The sequence below is a fragment of the Arvicanthis niloticus genome, chromosome 3 (assembly GCF_011762505.2).
Source record: "Arvicanthis niloticus isolate mArvNil1 chromosome 3, mArvNil1.pat.X, whole genome shotgun sequence".
In the NCBI taxonomy this organism is placed as follows: Eukaryota; Metazoa; Chordata; class Mammalia; order Rodentia; family Muridae; genus Arvicanthis; species Arvicanthis niloticus.
Window position 1 is genome coordinate 132,704,309 of NC_047660.1, and position 15,947 is coordinate 132,720,255.

Sequence of the window (15,947 nt, forward strand, 5' to 3'; positions counted from 1 at the left end):
AAATTTCTCACACACACAAACAAGTAAAAATGTTATATATATATATATATATTTTACAAGATTTCTTTTCAATTTAAAGATAGTTCAAAAGGAATGTCTTCCCTGACTTAAGAATCCAGTTTTTGACTAATTAATCCAGTTCCTTTAATACATGAAGATAAAAATAGATTGCTGATAGAAATTAATTCTGCATAAATCCATACTTTTTCAGGACTAATTTTCTGCTGAAAGCCTCTAGCAGTGCCCATCCCTGCGAAGTTTGGGCTTCATATGACTCCATCCACTATAAGAAAATAGAGGCTCCTTCATAGCTAAGCTACCAGTGTCAAGTAAAGGTTATAATGAAAGTCATTTCCTACATTAAGACACTAATGCCTGAGCCAGTTAATTCCTGCTCGGAAGTTTGTTTACTGCCCTACAGCCCAAATCTAAGTGATTTTATATTGGAGACTGGGAGTATGAAGAATGGAGGTGTAGGCAGCAATCATTATTAACAGTTCCATAGCAACCACAAGTCCTTCCCTAAAACCCACGACTCCAGCACTGCAAAACACACTGTAGATGAAATTGGCATTGCGACCTTTGTGTGCTGCTTGATCCGTGTGTCCAGATAAAGAATTCTGCAGCCAGCAACTTATTCCTAAAAGGAACAGGCAGAAAACTCACACCATTACAGAGTCCTTCGTCTCTATTTTAACCATTGCATTATCTTGCAGTATTCGAAACTCCAAAATTATTTTTAACTCTGAGCACAAACTGCCCCAATTAAGCAGTCACACCTTCAGCAAATGGCTTGATGTTCAGATATTTATATACTTTCCACTGTAAAAATCAATTTGTTAAATATTTATACAGCAAGGCAACCTTTACTATCTTTCATTTGCTAACATTCTTAAGTGCTTTGTGCAGCACACAAGAATGAAAGGAAAGAACCAATATTATTTTTATACTTTCCTTGACTTCAGGTTGAGCACCCCAGTGTCTAGCAATTCTATGTACCTAGAATAGGCATGCTCTAGGTTATTCAGAATCCAACTGGGAAAGCACTGGTTTTCTTCCAGTTTGATGGTATAAGAACTTGAGGTGTTTGTGATTAATTTACTCCAGCTGGTAAGGTAAAAAGAGGGACTCCAGATATTTTTAAACATTCATCATGTTCTCATTTAAATACATAGATAATGTGTCTCTCAGATGTGTGGAGAACACGCCCAACCTTTCCATCTTGTAGGTATCAAAATCCAAGAATGTTATAAAGTGGCATACTATCTGCATACAACCTATGTACATTCTCCTAGATACTTTAAATTCCCTCTAGATCACTATTCTCTAATACAACACACACATTTTTAAAATATTTATTTTTATTTGTGCGTATATGTACGTGTGCCTGTGTTGGTTTATGGTACCACATGTCCGCAGATGCCTGGGGAAGCGGAGGGCAGTGGATCTCCTGGAACTGAAGTTATGGGTGTTTGTATGCAGCCTATTGTGGGTGCTGGCAACTGAACCTGGGCCTTTTGTAAGAGCAATAGCACCCTTAACTGCTGAGCCATCCCTCGAGCCCTAACAATGCACACATTTCACACAAGAATTGTTATACCAAATTGTTCAGGAATTAGAAACAAAAAAAAATCTTTACATTTTAATACTTGATTTCTTTTTCTGGTTATTTTTGACCCATGACTGAACCCATTGATGTAGAAGTGTGGATATAGGGACTAACTGGTTTTTGTTTGAGGGCTACAAGTCATGTGACTTGTCTAAGTTACTATAACCACTAACCACTAAATAGTGCCAGTATTCAATCACAATCTTAAATCCATTCTGCCAAAATGGACTCCTAGCTATGACATGATTGTGCTTGCTACTAATTGTCATGGTAACTATTTAATATTAACTGGGGGTTTCTATCCTGCCTTAGATCATGCAGTTCCCAGATAAAAGATATAAAACTTTCATATTTGTAATAAGCCTTAGACAGAGTTAGAGCTGGACAGATATCTTCTCCACTACCCTGCCAGTAATTCTGAGATATGACTTGCCATGTTCTACCTGGGACATGCCCTCTTAGCCTTGTTCTCAGGAATCATCCACCCCATGGTATTGTCTCCTCTCTTCACTCTCTTCTCTGTCCTTATTGTCCCTGCCTCAGACTCCAATCCTGCAAACCAAATCCCTGCCTACCTCTCTTCTGCCCAGCTACAGGCTATGCATCTTTATTCAACCAGTAGTTTCAAATTAAGGAACAAGGTTCATAGCATCACTTGGTATATGTGAGGATCTCCTCATCCCAGAATTAAACATTACAATACATAGCAACAGCCCAAACTCAACAATGACATGCTTTATAAGCTCTTAGATGGACCGCCGTTCACTTCACTGTATCACTCCCACAGCATCAAAGGCAGCTGCACTCTATGAATGATCCTCATTATTGTCACTCCGGTGCTTTCAAAAAACCTGCGGAACTAGTGAATTTCGGAATCCTGTAGAGGAAACTATTCTCAGGTCTGTGAAGGCCACAGGGGAGCTTCTTATGTCCTTAGTGTCATCCATTATCAGGGGATGCAGGGCTCACTTTGGGACGGGCCTTACTAAAAATGAGCTGTCGACATATAGATCCTGCAAGTTGCTCATTCAAGGATGGCTCATGAGGTCCACCTCAAACTTATGTGGTGAGAATCATATTCCTCTGCCCTTCCTGAGAAATTGCTATGATCTGCTCAGATACCTTTGTCCTCCCATAGGCTGACAAAAAGAGCAAAATTAGCACAGGATAGGAAAGAAGAGTTTGGAAGGTAGGTGGGTCATGATAGTATTCAGCCCTTCTGGTGAATGCAATTTCTACATTACTGTGAAGCTTTCTTCTCAGAAAAAAACAGGGATAGGTCAGACAAATGTTTGAACCTCCATCTCTATGAGCAAAAAAATTAAAGAACTGCCTCTAGGCCAGCACTCATTCATCAAGGAGTATGCTGCAGGCAACAACTCCCTCCAAAGGCTTTGGCAGCAGTCACAAACTTTAATATCTAAAGGACTCAGACAGAAGTGAAACAGCTTAAGTAGGTAATGCCAATTGTGGCAAAGCCATTCCATGTGGGCTTCCTGATGAGACAAGCTTACAACTTGTATGCTGGGAGGCATGCCCTTCCCTAACTCCCACAAAGGAGTTGTACAAGCCACAAAGGCTACCCAACTCCAGTTGCCTGTGGAAAACCAGGCCATCAATGCCAAAAGTTAGACTTCTCATTGAAAGAGCCAAAATTTGGATTTCTGTGTAATGTGAAAATCTCCCGGCTTTTCATTTTTGGCAAGTAGTTCAAATGATGTTAAGCAGTTGCACACTGTACACACGAAATATCAATACTTGTTGGCTGGATGTGGTCCAGGAACAGACCATCAGTTTCAGACTCTTGATCTCTACAGAGGAAGGCACTGGGGTTCTTTGTGCTTTCCTGGAGGCTATAAACACCAGAATAGAAAGCTAGTAATAGGATCACATTCTCCTTAAGAGTACAAAAACCCTTCCTAGGAAACATAAAATGCAAAACTGGATCGTTCAAGATCATTCCCTCTTGTTGCTTTCTGGATGCATTCAAAGATTGTTCTTCTTGATGTATATTTGATGTGATAAGGGAGCAGAAACCAATTTCACTGGAGTGATTACGTGTTCATTAGTGAGAAGACATTGTCCTTTGTCATCAACATTGCTGGACTTGTGTGACTTACCTGCAGCACCTCCAGATGTCATGGATGAGTAGACTTGGGTTACTAAACATGGAAAGATTCTTTCCTGTTTGTATTTCACTTGAAAAAAAATATCTGCTTTTGTCAATAACTTGGAGACCCTATAGATGACAAAAAGCAAGTCTGTGTTCTGCTCGGTCATGTATCATGGTGAAATTGCCAGCCAACATTTGTTCTTCGACTCTTCGTTGTTGATAATGAGGTACAGAAGGGGAAGAACATGCCTCAATTTTTTTGGATGCTAAATTGAGCCTTCAAAACTCAGAGTTGGAGAAAGAAACTGATACAGATTTAGCACAGGGTCATGATGTCCTTTGTTAAAAAAGAAACCTTTCATGCTTGCAACCACTTGTAGTTCTGAGGAAGGGCAAGGATTAGCTGGGTCTCTGAGGGCTATTTGCATGGCAATTATCTTCATAACCCTAAGGACATAGAGGAAATAGTCTAGTGAATAAGCCCTACTTGGTAAATTAAATTTCCTAGGGCCTTTAAATCAATAATTCCAAGTTTCTAAATACAAAAAAAAAAAAAAAAAAAAAAAAAAGAAAGAAAAGAAAAAGTACCCACCCTAGGATGCATGCAGATATGCAGTATCATAGCTTAGGGGACTGGCCCTGAAATTAAGCACAGAAAGCACATGAAGTATATTGATTATGATTTAGTACACCACTTAGTTCACTGCTGTGGTTTGAATATGAAATGTGCCCCAAAACAAAGCCTCATGTGTCGAAGGATTGAATCCCAAATCATAGGACTTTGGGAGAAGATGATGTAAACCTTGGGAAGTGGCACCTTGCTGGAGGAAATGTCCTTGACATATGGCTTAGAGCAGTGGTTCTCATGTAGTGGGTTGAGCCCCCTTTAAGGGGTATAGAATGACCCTTTCACAGAGGTCGCCTAAAACTGTAAGAAAATTCAGATATTTACATTATGATTCATATCAGTGGCAAAATTACAGTTATAAAGTAGCAGCAAAAATAATTTTTTGGTTGGGTGTCATAAAAACAACATTAAAAAATTGTATTAAGGAGTCCCAGCATTGGGAAGTTGAGAAACGGTGCTGTAGAGGTTATCCTGGTTTTCCTCATTGTAAAGTGGGTATCTCCTACTGCAATTAGGTTCCACTTCACCAGGGGTCTTGAATTAATAAAGCCAAGGACAACAGACCTCTGAGACCTTAAACCTAAGTAAATAACTCTTTACTTTCATAGGTCAAAGATTCATTTCAGCAACGAAAACTAAAACATTCATGGTTATGTTTGTCATTACTCTTTGTTCTCAGACACTGGGGTTGTCTTTCCAACTACTTTGTAGCTGGACTTTACAAAGGTTAAATGACATTAGTTAAACATAAATTATCCAATAACCATAAAGAATATTTAACTGCTAGAAGCGTTTTTCAATACATATTTCATTTATTTGTTAACGTTAATTCTATTTATCAGGTATCAGCATCAAGCCCTGTGTTGTCTGTATCACCTAGAGACTCTCTTACTCTAGACTGTGATGAAGACCCGAGAATTCCCTCTAAAGGGAATGTGAACTTGCTGTAGCAAAGAACAGGGGAACCGACAATTCAAGAGAGAAGTGCTGCTTGCTCTCACAGAGCCAGAGGGCATGTAGTCAGTTGAAAGTGCTGAGGGGTAGATCTGGAGCTTAGCTCTGAAAGTTACTCTCTCAGACCTTCCAGAAACTAAGTGGCACACACACCACAGAAATTTATTTCTCAGAGTTCTAAAGGCAAAGAAACCCAAGGATGGGGTACCAGCATATTGAGAATCTTTAAAGGCCTTGCTTTCTGGCTTATGATAGAAGGCCTAAGACATTATTCCCATTCAGGTGGCTGGAGCCCTCCTGGTCTAATCACCTCTTAAAGGCTCCACTGAGGAGGTGAATGCAGTTAGTTCCTAGGCTCCCATGTGTGTAGTCCAAGGTCATAACCATTGACACCATCATAGATTCTGTAAATATCGAGGGTAGAGAGGGAAGGAAGCTAAATGGTGGTGGATGGAGATGATTGGACTTTCAAAGTAAAACCATATTCATGGGAAGTTTCGTTGCTCTCAAGGAGTGAAGCCAAATGATAGGAGAGACTGACTGGAAAGAACCTACAAAAGCCTTTAAAAGACAACACTGACAGCAAGTTTAAAAGCAACACTGACTGCATTCATTTGTCTCAGCTGACAGGTCAGTATTGAGCACAGACTATATGCTAAGATAGACCCAAGGGAGGCACTGAGACCATAGAGTAGACGGCAGTGAAGCAAACAGGTATAATCTTCCTAGCCCTGGGTCCCAGCATGCCTGAAATAAACTACTGGTTCATTTGCTTCCATGCCAAAGATAATGCCAAAGATATTGAGTATTGAAGTGTGTGTGTGTGTGTGTGTGTGTGTGTGTGTGTGTGTGTGTGTGTGCATATTTAACTTTTGGAATTTTCCCTCATGAAAATGCACTGATATTTCATAGTGGTGTATAATATTTTTGCTGGGATGACAGCAATGAGTAAATGAAACAATTAAATGGAAATTAATGAAAAAATACTACTTTTTGGATTTAGATATTACATCTTTACATCTAACTTTGATGGGGTTTGAGTTCTCCATACACTAAGTTATTCTTGTTAGATTTTAAAATTATATTTATTGTTTTTAATTTAATTAAATGATATTAAGTAGGTAGAAAAAATATAATTTCACTTTTCTGATAAGCCTTACTGTGCTGATTTTCCTAAATACAAATATTACTAAAAAAAAAAAAAAAAAAAAAAAACTATTACTTTTCTGTTTCTGTGCAATAGTGACCTTATACAGCTTCTGTTTATTGGCTCACAACTTTATAGTGCAGAAATCTGCACGGTGTGGTGGTTTCCCTGCTCAAGGCATCTGAGCCTGAAAGGGAGGCGTCAGCTTCTGATCTCATTAGTGTTCAGATCCTTACATGGGTAGGCTGCTTGCTCTGTTCCCTTGCTGGGTATCATCTGGGGAATAGTCTTCACTTCTAGATGCAGCCCAAATCCCTAACCAAATCTCCACCTGCAAGCAAACAATGGCACATTCAGCCCATTCCATGCTTTGAATCTCTGTCTTCATCTTTTCTAATTGACCAGAGAGGATCACATGCCTTTAAAAGTCTCCTATAGTTAAGTCAGACCTACAAGATCATCTCTCTCAAATTGTTATCTAATAGTATGAGCAAACCTTAGCTTAGACATAGACTAGGGGCTATATGTGGTGCATTCTCTAAGATGCAGAGAAATCTGAGAGTCACCTGTGACTTTTATTGAATCCATAAAAGAACATAGTAAGGATCTTGAATAATATGACCCAAAGATGCACTAATGGGGATTAAGTTGTTTAACCCCGCCCCCTTTTCCAACCCTGTCAAGATCCTCATCTTAACTGTCTAGTTGATTAGATTGAAAGACTCCTGGGAGATAAGTAGAGCACACGTCCATGTGTTAATAGAGAATCTTCCAAACACAGATCCTGAAGGTCAAACGTATGGCATCACCCCTTAATTACCTCATAATATGACAACGTTGTTGAGAGGCTCTGAAAGGTAGGAGGCGTGGCCTAATTAGAAGTGCTCAGTGACGTGCAGCCTTGGAGGCTGTATCTTCCCTGTGATCTTCCTCTCTCACCATTTTCCCTGCTTCCTACCCACCATGATAGGAACTCCTCTTCTCTATCAAGCCTTCCCCACCGTGATGAACTCACATCCGTGGAACTGTAAGCCAAAATACATCCTGTGTTTGTGTTATGTATATTTGTGTATGCAGTTTGAAGACACAGACACTTATGCCTAGCAAAGCCATTAGATGTATTTTTCTTTAGATATTTGCCTTATTGCCTTTGAGACATGCTCTCTCACTTAAGCAAAACCTAGGGTGGAGGTCGAAGAGTTCTTGGAAACTCTGTCTCCACCCTCCAATGCTAGGGTTATAAGCACATACAGACATACCTGGCTTTTTACCTAGGGAGTCAAACTCAGGTTCTCTGGTCTTCCTGCCTACCGAACTATCAAGTGCTCTCTCTTGTCTACTGAGCTATCTCCCCACCCCAGCCCACCTATACACTTCAGTGATAACCGCGGTTAACAGTTTTCTTATGTAGTGTCCAAGAAAAAGATTATAAAAGATGCATATTCATCTCCATATTTTCTCTTTAAATTTAAATGACCAATCAATAAAAGCATATTTCTTTTAATCTTCCAGACCTTTCCTTAGTGACAATTCAAGTCTGTAGCACTGTCACAGCTACATACAAGTGGGGCGTGTTCTCCTTAATAGTTGCCTAAGAATTAGCAAAGACATCAGCAATGAATCATTCCTGAAACAAAGACAGATTATTATCCCCAGAGATTTTTAAATCATGGACAGAGCTTGCATCAGATCTATTGTTCTACCTGAGACACCAACTTCTCTTAGGATAGATGGATTCTCCAGGAGTCTGTGCTGTGAGAGAGAGTCAATTAATTTCACTCTCAAAGAGCAAGTTGAAGTAACTACCCATAAAGGAAATGATCTATTTAGACCCAGTAGGGTTTCAAGGGGATTTGGAAGAGTACCAAAAAGGGAAGAAGAATGAGGAGGAAAAAAAGGGAGAGAAAGAAAAATAAGAAAGCAAAAAAAAATCATATTAAAATTAAAATAAAACCTGGCGTTCATCTTTGCTTCAGAGCAGGGACAAAGTTCCACCCTCTGATCGTTACATCTCTCTCCATAGCAACATGGAAGAAATAATAAGTATTAACTTTTCCACAAAAGATGCATGTCTTTCTAATTATTGCCATTCTAAAAGTCTTAAGCTACAGTGTTTGATCTATGGCTTTAGAATACCAATGGTTTCTTATCTGTTTCTTGTATGAACAAAAAGGCAATGAGACAGCCACTATTTTCATTGTTCTTTGACTAGGACTAGACTTTAAAAAATAGGTTTACATTACTAGTCATAATTCATAGTTCCTAGTGCTCCGGTAAAATTCTGGATTCCATTTTTTCTCCTAAAGTGACAAGCTTCCCACTTTCATCAATTCATATGAGCGCTGTAAGCAATGATCACCATCTCAACTTCCTTCTGCATTTACTCAGTGTGGAGCCCATGCGCTGACTGCGTTTCCTCAGAGCTCAGTCTGCTACTATGAAACTGAGAGAGCTCTTACACACAATGTTAATGCTTATGCCTTAAGGATGTGGCTATTCACTCTTAAAAATTGCAGCCCTCTGTTGTAGAGAGATCCTGGAAGCACATCTCTGAAGTTTGCCCAACTAGGACATCAGGGAAGGAGCATTAGGAGGCGCTCAGCAACAGCTTGACAAGAAACCTCTGGACTGTGTGAGGCAGTTGCTATTGAGATGAACAGAACAGAAAAAGCTCCGTCAAAGGCCCAATGCCTTGATTCATCTTCCAGGAGACAAACAACATTCCTGTGCCTGGGAGCAGCCTCTCTAGCAAAGCCATCTGAACAGGATGCCTCACATGAGACCAGGCCCTTTGTCCCACATCTCTGCTGAGCATCCTCTAAACCTCTACATAATACAGAGGGGAAGCAAACATCCCCCAGAGAGAAACCATGCTGGCTAGTATATTTCTTCCAAGAGATGGTAAATGGTTGAATGATCCAGGGTCTCTAGGATGAGCCTCATGTGCTAATTTGGGATGACTGCCATTTCTGCCTGCACAGGACAAATTCAGGACTCCGATGTTTTCTAGACTTGACATCTATAGGCTGGAATATCAGCTCTTTAGACTATCATGTCTACTCTAGTCTATAATCCCAAGAGAGCAGAGCAGTAACTGGTGTCCTTCATCTACACTTGTCATGTGGACCTCCTGCACAGTCTGGACAGCTTATGTCAGGCTGCATTCTAGCCTTGCACATCTTTTTAATAGACCTTTGCTTTCTATGCCCACAAACTTTTGAGAAACATGTAGACTCCTGTCTTGGGTTATATGTTGAGCTTGGACCATACTGACCCGGACAGCATTTCATGTCTTCCACAGGTGCTTCACCTATCTCTTCTCTGGGTATAGTAGTGGAAGGTAAATGTTCAGTCAATACTAAAGGATATCATATGCTAAGTATGCAGCAGATACCACCTAAAGAGGTCAAAGGAAAAAAAATCGTTGGAATTTGACATGACAGAAAACAGAGCTTATGACTCACGTTTTCCTGCACAGGCTGGATAAAATTTACATTTGTGGTCATTGTCAACAAAGCATTATACCAACCCTGGAGGCAGTCACAAAAAATGGTAGTCATGGGGTGGCGTGGTGAATGACATGGGTCATGAATAACAGTGCAACCAGTATTAAATATTAGAGTTAAAGCAAGGAGCTCTATACTCCTTCAATACAAATGGACTGAAGGAAGAGCCATAGCATTATGGGTAGCACTGCCAGCTCTTTCTCACAGCTGGAGGATGTGAAAATAGCCAGGAACCATGGTTAGTGAATGATGTATCTTACCTGTAAAAATCAAAAAATAGATAAATATATAAACAACTCTACTTTATCAAGTGCTGCCAAGGAAATTATGACACATCATATAGGTGTGTAAACTTTATGACACTTTGAAAATCAAATGTTTATCTAGGTAGTTGCCTCAGAAAATCTTCCTGGAGGCCCTGCATATCCTAGAAATGGGGCTAAGGAAAATATCCAGGCCAGGTTAGCAAGAAAGTTTCCTGTGTGTGTATAGTCGCAGCCTTTCTCAGTGCAGCTGCACGACTTGGAAATCTTTGCGATTTAACTTAGCAAATACTCCATATTCTATACTCCATTTACATTAAATTCTTGTCATTCTGTGTTTGCAAAGACATTTTCAGGGGACTTTCCTACTGTTTGAGGCTTCTATCATCTGATGCTTTCTTCTTTTTAAAAAATTGTAATTCTTCAGTTGTGGTTGACTCACTGAATTAAAGACAATTAATGTCTTATTTTTAGACTGACAACTAGCATGCAGAGCATTTCTGGATGACTAACTATGTCATTGATTGGAAAATCAGAGAATGAAAATCAATTTTGTTTGATATCCATCCTAAAATTTTTCATTGTAGATGAAAATCTTCTATAAAATAATATAAATGTATGCTAATAATACATATATGCTAATATGGAAATGTCTCGTGGATTGTTTCTGTGTTTTTATTAAAGTGAGCAATCAAAGTTTAACTGTATGTGAAAACTTCCAGCAATCCAATGGGCTCCTTTTCTGTTTATCACCCAACAAAGAGAGGTCAGAGTTACTAGTAAACTACTTCCTGTTCAAAGAACTATAGTTTACCTTTAGAAATGAGAGAAAAATAAACAAACAAATAAATAAATAAGTAAATAGGAAAAGAAAATCAAAGAAGGGATTAAATTTTAAAAGCAACTCAGAGTAATTTAATAAAAGTGTTATAAAGACTTCATATGTGTGCATTACACAAATATCCTTGTTATTTTTCTTAGTCATTGATTTTTTTTGTTATTTATTTTATTTGGTCAGGTTCTAACTCTACAAAATGTTCTTCGAGGGCTATGTAGCTCACTCAAGCAACAAAGTGTTTGCATTGAAAACTCAAGGCCCCAAGTTCAATTCCTAGAACTCATGTAACAAAATGCAGTGTGGGTAGGTATGCACACAGGAACCCTAACACTGGCCTGACAGAGTCAACAGGGTTGCTTTGAGCTCACTGGCCAGCAGCCTAGCTACCTAGTAAATACAGGCTTTATCTCAAAAAAAAAATTGTGAGCAATTCCTGAGGAATAGTGCCTGAGATTACACACACCACACATACAAACACACATACATATCACACTCACACACACACACACACACATATCACATTCAGACACACACACATTCACATGCACAACACACACACACACACACACACACACACACCACAAATGCACTTAAAGATTCTTATGATAATCAAAGTCAAAACTATTTTCCTGGAATTTATAACTTTCAAATGCCAGTAAGTTTTCTTGTAGAAAACAAAATATTGCAATTACATCACAATATATTTGAGAATAAAATACATATTGCCAAGTGCATCTAATAATAAAACTTAAGAAACATCATGCTAGTAGTGTCATGTCTCTTGTTTCCTAAGACTTTAGCCGATGTCATTGTTCAGCTAGAAATAGCATAAGGATAACAAGTGGAGAATAACTTAAGCTCTCTAATGGTTGCTTGAATTTTTTATGAAGAGACATTGTTCCCCAGGTATTGCTTTCCTCATACCAAACAGTAACAGAAAAGACCCAACTATCAAGGACACTTCTTACATAGCCTGTTATGGTTTGAATATGGAATGTCATGCACAGGTACGTTGTTGAAGATTCAGTCCAACCTAGTAGCAATATTTTGCAAGATTGTTTAGGAGCTGGGATATAGCTGGAGGAAGAAGATTGCTGGAGATATGTCCTTAGAACTAATCTGCCTGCCTGCCTTCTCCTCCTCCTCCTCCCCCTCCTCTTCCTCCTCTTCCTTTTCCTCCTCCTTCTCTTCCTCCTCCTCCTCTTCTTTTTCCTCCTACTCCTTCTCTTCCTCCTCCTCTTCCTCTTCCTTTTCCTCCTCCTCCTCTTCTTTTTCCTCTTCCTCCTTCTCTTCCTCCTCCTCCACCTCTTCCTTTTCCTCCTCCTCCTTCTCTTCCTCCTCCTCCTCTTCCTTTTCCTCCTCCTCCTCTTCCTCTTCCTTTTCCTCCTCTTCCTCTTCTTTTTCCTCCTACTCCTTCTCTTCCTCCTCCTCTTCCTCTTCCTTTTCCTCCTCCTCCTTCTCTTCCTCCTCTTCCTCCTCTTCCTTTTCCTCCTCCTCCTTCTCTTCCTCCTCCTCCTCCTCTTCCTTTTCCTCTTCCTCCTTCTCTTCCTCCTCCTCCTCCTCTTCCTTTTCCTCCTCCTCCTTCTCTTCCTCCTCCTCCTCTTCCTTTTCCTCCTCTTTTCCTCCATTCCCCATCTCTCTTTACTGTTATCCATGAAGTAAGTATCCTCTGGCACATGTTCCTTCCTCCGTGTTATTCTACCACACCACTGTCCCAGAAATAGTGTTACCAAGGAAGGTAGCCTGACACCTCCAAAGCTATGAGCCAAGATAATTTCTCCCTTTCTTTTGCTTTTCTTGGGAATCTGTCACAGCCTGGGGAAATGTGGATAAGACACCAACCTCCTCAAATGCTCTGAGGATCATGTAATAATATGAAAGAAATTTGAACAAAGACATTAGCAACTGACACAAATTAGCTCAACTTTTGTGGTACTAAATGGCAAGTTTCAAGCTTTTTGTATTCATCTTCCTGTAAAAGGCGGAGGCCATTTAGAAATGGAATCCCTGGGAAAATAGTCTTAGAATGTTCAATTCTGTGACTCTCACAAATAAACCACAAATTACATAAAATTAAAAGCAATTTTCTGACTTTTCAATGCTGACCCTCAAATGGATGCATCTTATTCAAATATCAAATGCTATCTTTCCATCCCACAAATCCAGCAAAAATCATTTCTAAATATGAAGAAATCAGACTGAAATGAACATCAGATGTCTAAACAGAAAATAGAAAACACCTGCTTCCTTTTAAAAGGGTGTTTCAGAATTAATTAGAAGGTATTGATTATAAATAAGCAATGACATGGTGGAAATGAAGAGCCAATTCCTTTAGACTGAGATATAGTATTGAGAATCAGTAATACCCAACTGAGTGTTCCATGTTCAGACATCACGCTGGCTACAGAGCATAGCTGCAAAGTGGGTAAATTATTCTAAATTCTTCACTGTGTAGCTATGTAGCCTCCCAGCACACCCTCCCCATACACATACATCCACAGAAATAATGATGCCTTTAAAATATTTCCAGCCTGGAGTTCTTTTTCATCCCCTCTCCGCTCCTTTTTTCTAACAGTGGGGTCAAGCTGACATTTCCCAGAGGATTGCCCATCTGTCAGGTAGAATGACCATTCTCCCCCGTGCTGACTCAGCCCACCCTCACACCACTAGCTGGGAGCAGTACAAGGAAACCTTCACATTCTGCTAATTTTGTGTCCTGAGTAGAACAGGCTCCAGGCCAATTTCTTTAAAACAGAACAGATTTTCAAACATTTATACAATCATGTTTCTAATTACAGAGGGTCCAGAAAATAGATATTATTTCAGACTTGGATGGTCGGTTTCATCCCAAGTGAAAATCGTTTCCTGTGTCACTCAGACGACTATCAGATATGAAGGCCATAATAATTATTCCTATTGTAGCAGAGCATCATTGTAACTTGAAAAGCCAAGCTTTTAAGAAGACTACTATAAATAGAATCAAATTTTAGGCAACTAACAAAATGGGGGTAAAGGGGTAGGAATCAGTCAGAGTTTAAATTTCCAGCCTTGTGACTTTGATTATCTGCCAGCTTTTTCTTCATCAGCAGCTGGGTAAAGGCTGCACAGAGCATATTACACAACTGACAGGACTTTTCTCTTTCAAAGGCTTATTAGGGGTCAACAGAATAGACTTCAACAATTTGGAAAGTATGGCATGCTGTATTCTGCTTGATCTCTAGCTGATAATGATCTTGTTTCACTGAATTCATTAGGCTAAAGTAAGTTAAAAGTAAGTTACTATCTCACATCTTGGTGCCTTAAAATCAGAGCCTAGCAGGGCTGGGGAGGCATTTCTGTTGATAAAATGCTTGCTGCAGAATCGTTGGAACATGAGTTTGATCAGATCAGAAGTGCACACACAATAAAACACAGCAATGTGCATCTGTAATCCCAACTCTTACACAGAAGGATTGCTGAAGCTTGCTGGATTTGATGAGCTCCGGGTCACTGAGAGACCATGTCTCAGAAGGTAAAGTGAAAAGCAGTTGAAGAAGGCCCCTGTCACTGGCCTCTGGCCTCTTCACATGACACATGCACATATGCAAACACAGATATGCAGTACATGCACACACAGACCAGAGCCCAAGACAGTGATGGAACATGAAATTCATTGAAAGAATGCTATTGAGGGAAAATTAGCCAAAGTTGAGGGTGTAGGCATGAAAAGGAGAGTCAAGAGGGTGAGATGAGCAGGGATGTAGGCCCATATCATCTTAGGTTTGACCTGACCCATGATTCCACACCATAAAATTAATTATTGATCTCTTTATCAAGAGAGCCATTGGTAGACCCCTGCCCATTAATCATTGGGTTCCCATTATTGAGGGAGGATCATAACCTCCTGGGAGCTACAGCTTCCATCAGCCATTCTCCCAAAAAGACCATTTATGGGTAAATAAGCCCACACTCATATGTGGAGAAGAAAACGTGGCTCTTGGATTGTCTATATCTGCCATGCATAGTGCCCACTACATTCTCAGCTAACAAGAAGCAAATGAAGTCTTACAGTACCCACACAAGATGCCCACAGCATCCACCCCAGCCCCAGCTGGCAATCAGTCCCACCAGTTTGCTAATGACAGTTCACTCATAAATTAGAAAAACATCCAGAGCTCAGCTAGATTTTAAGCAGCCTGAAAGGGTCACCTCAAAAATCAACAGGTGAAGTCATTGAGATGAAATGCCTGGCAATCTTAGCTGGTTGCACTTAATTGAATTGGGCCCTATGACTTGTGTTTCCGTTGCTTGTTAACAATCTACAGCCCCTGACATAATGTATCCTTAACCTATTTTGGTGCTCTTAATTCAGAATTATTCCTTCTTCCCGCATGAGGGGAAAAGCTGCCAGTTTTGAGAATACCCATTAAGTTAAAGGCATAAGGCAGAATGCTAACATTGGACATGAAGCAAAAGAATTGCACTTTACAAATCACAGAGAGCATTTCTTTTTAATGGAAGAATAAAGTTTCCAATTGAGGGATTTGGGGCATAGAAAGAAGTTACCTTTTCTAAAGTATAAAATTTATTTGTATCTGATGGGCTCTGTTTTATGGAACTCCTTCACCCAGTACAAAATGCACATGTCTGTTGTGACCCTCCCTGTTTCTCAGTGGTGAGCACTGGGGATTGTAATCACACTATGGCAGGTGGGTTTTCCCTTCTTGCCTCTCTGACTTTGTGCTGGAGAGTTGGAGTAATGCACTCTTTCATGGTTGCTTTGTGGTATTCTGAGGCAATCAAAACAAGTCTACGTACGCCTTTATTACCCAGCAGGTAGATGGGAAATAAGATTTCAAAAGGCTGAAGAACAATAAATTTGGTAGTGCCTTTTCACAGATGAGTGTTTT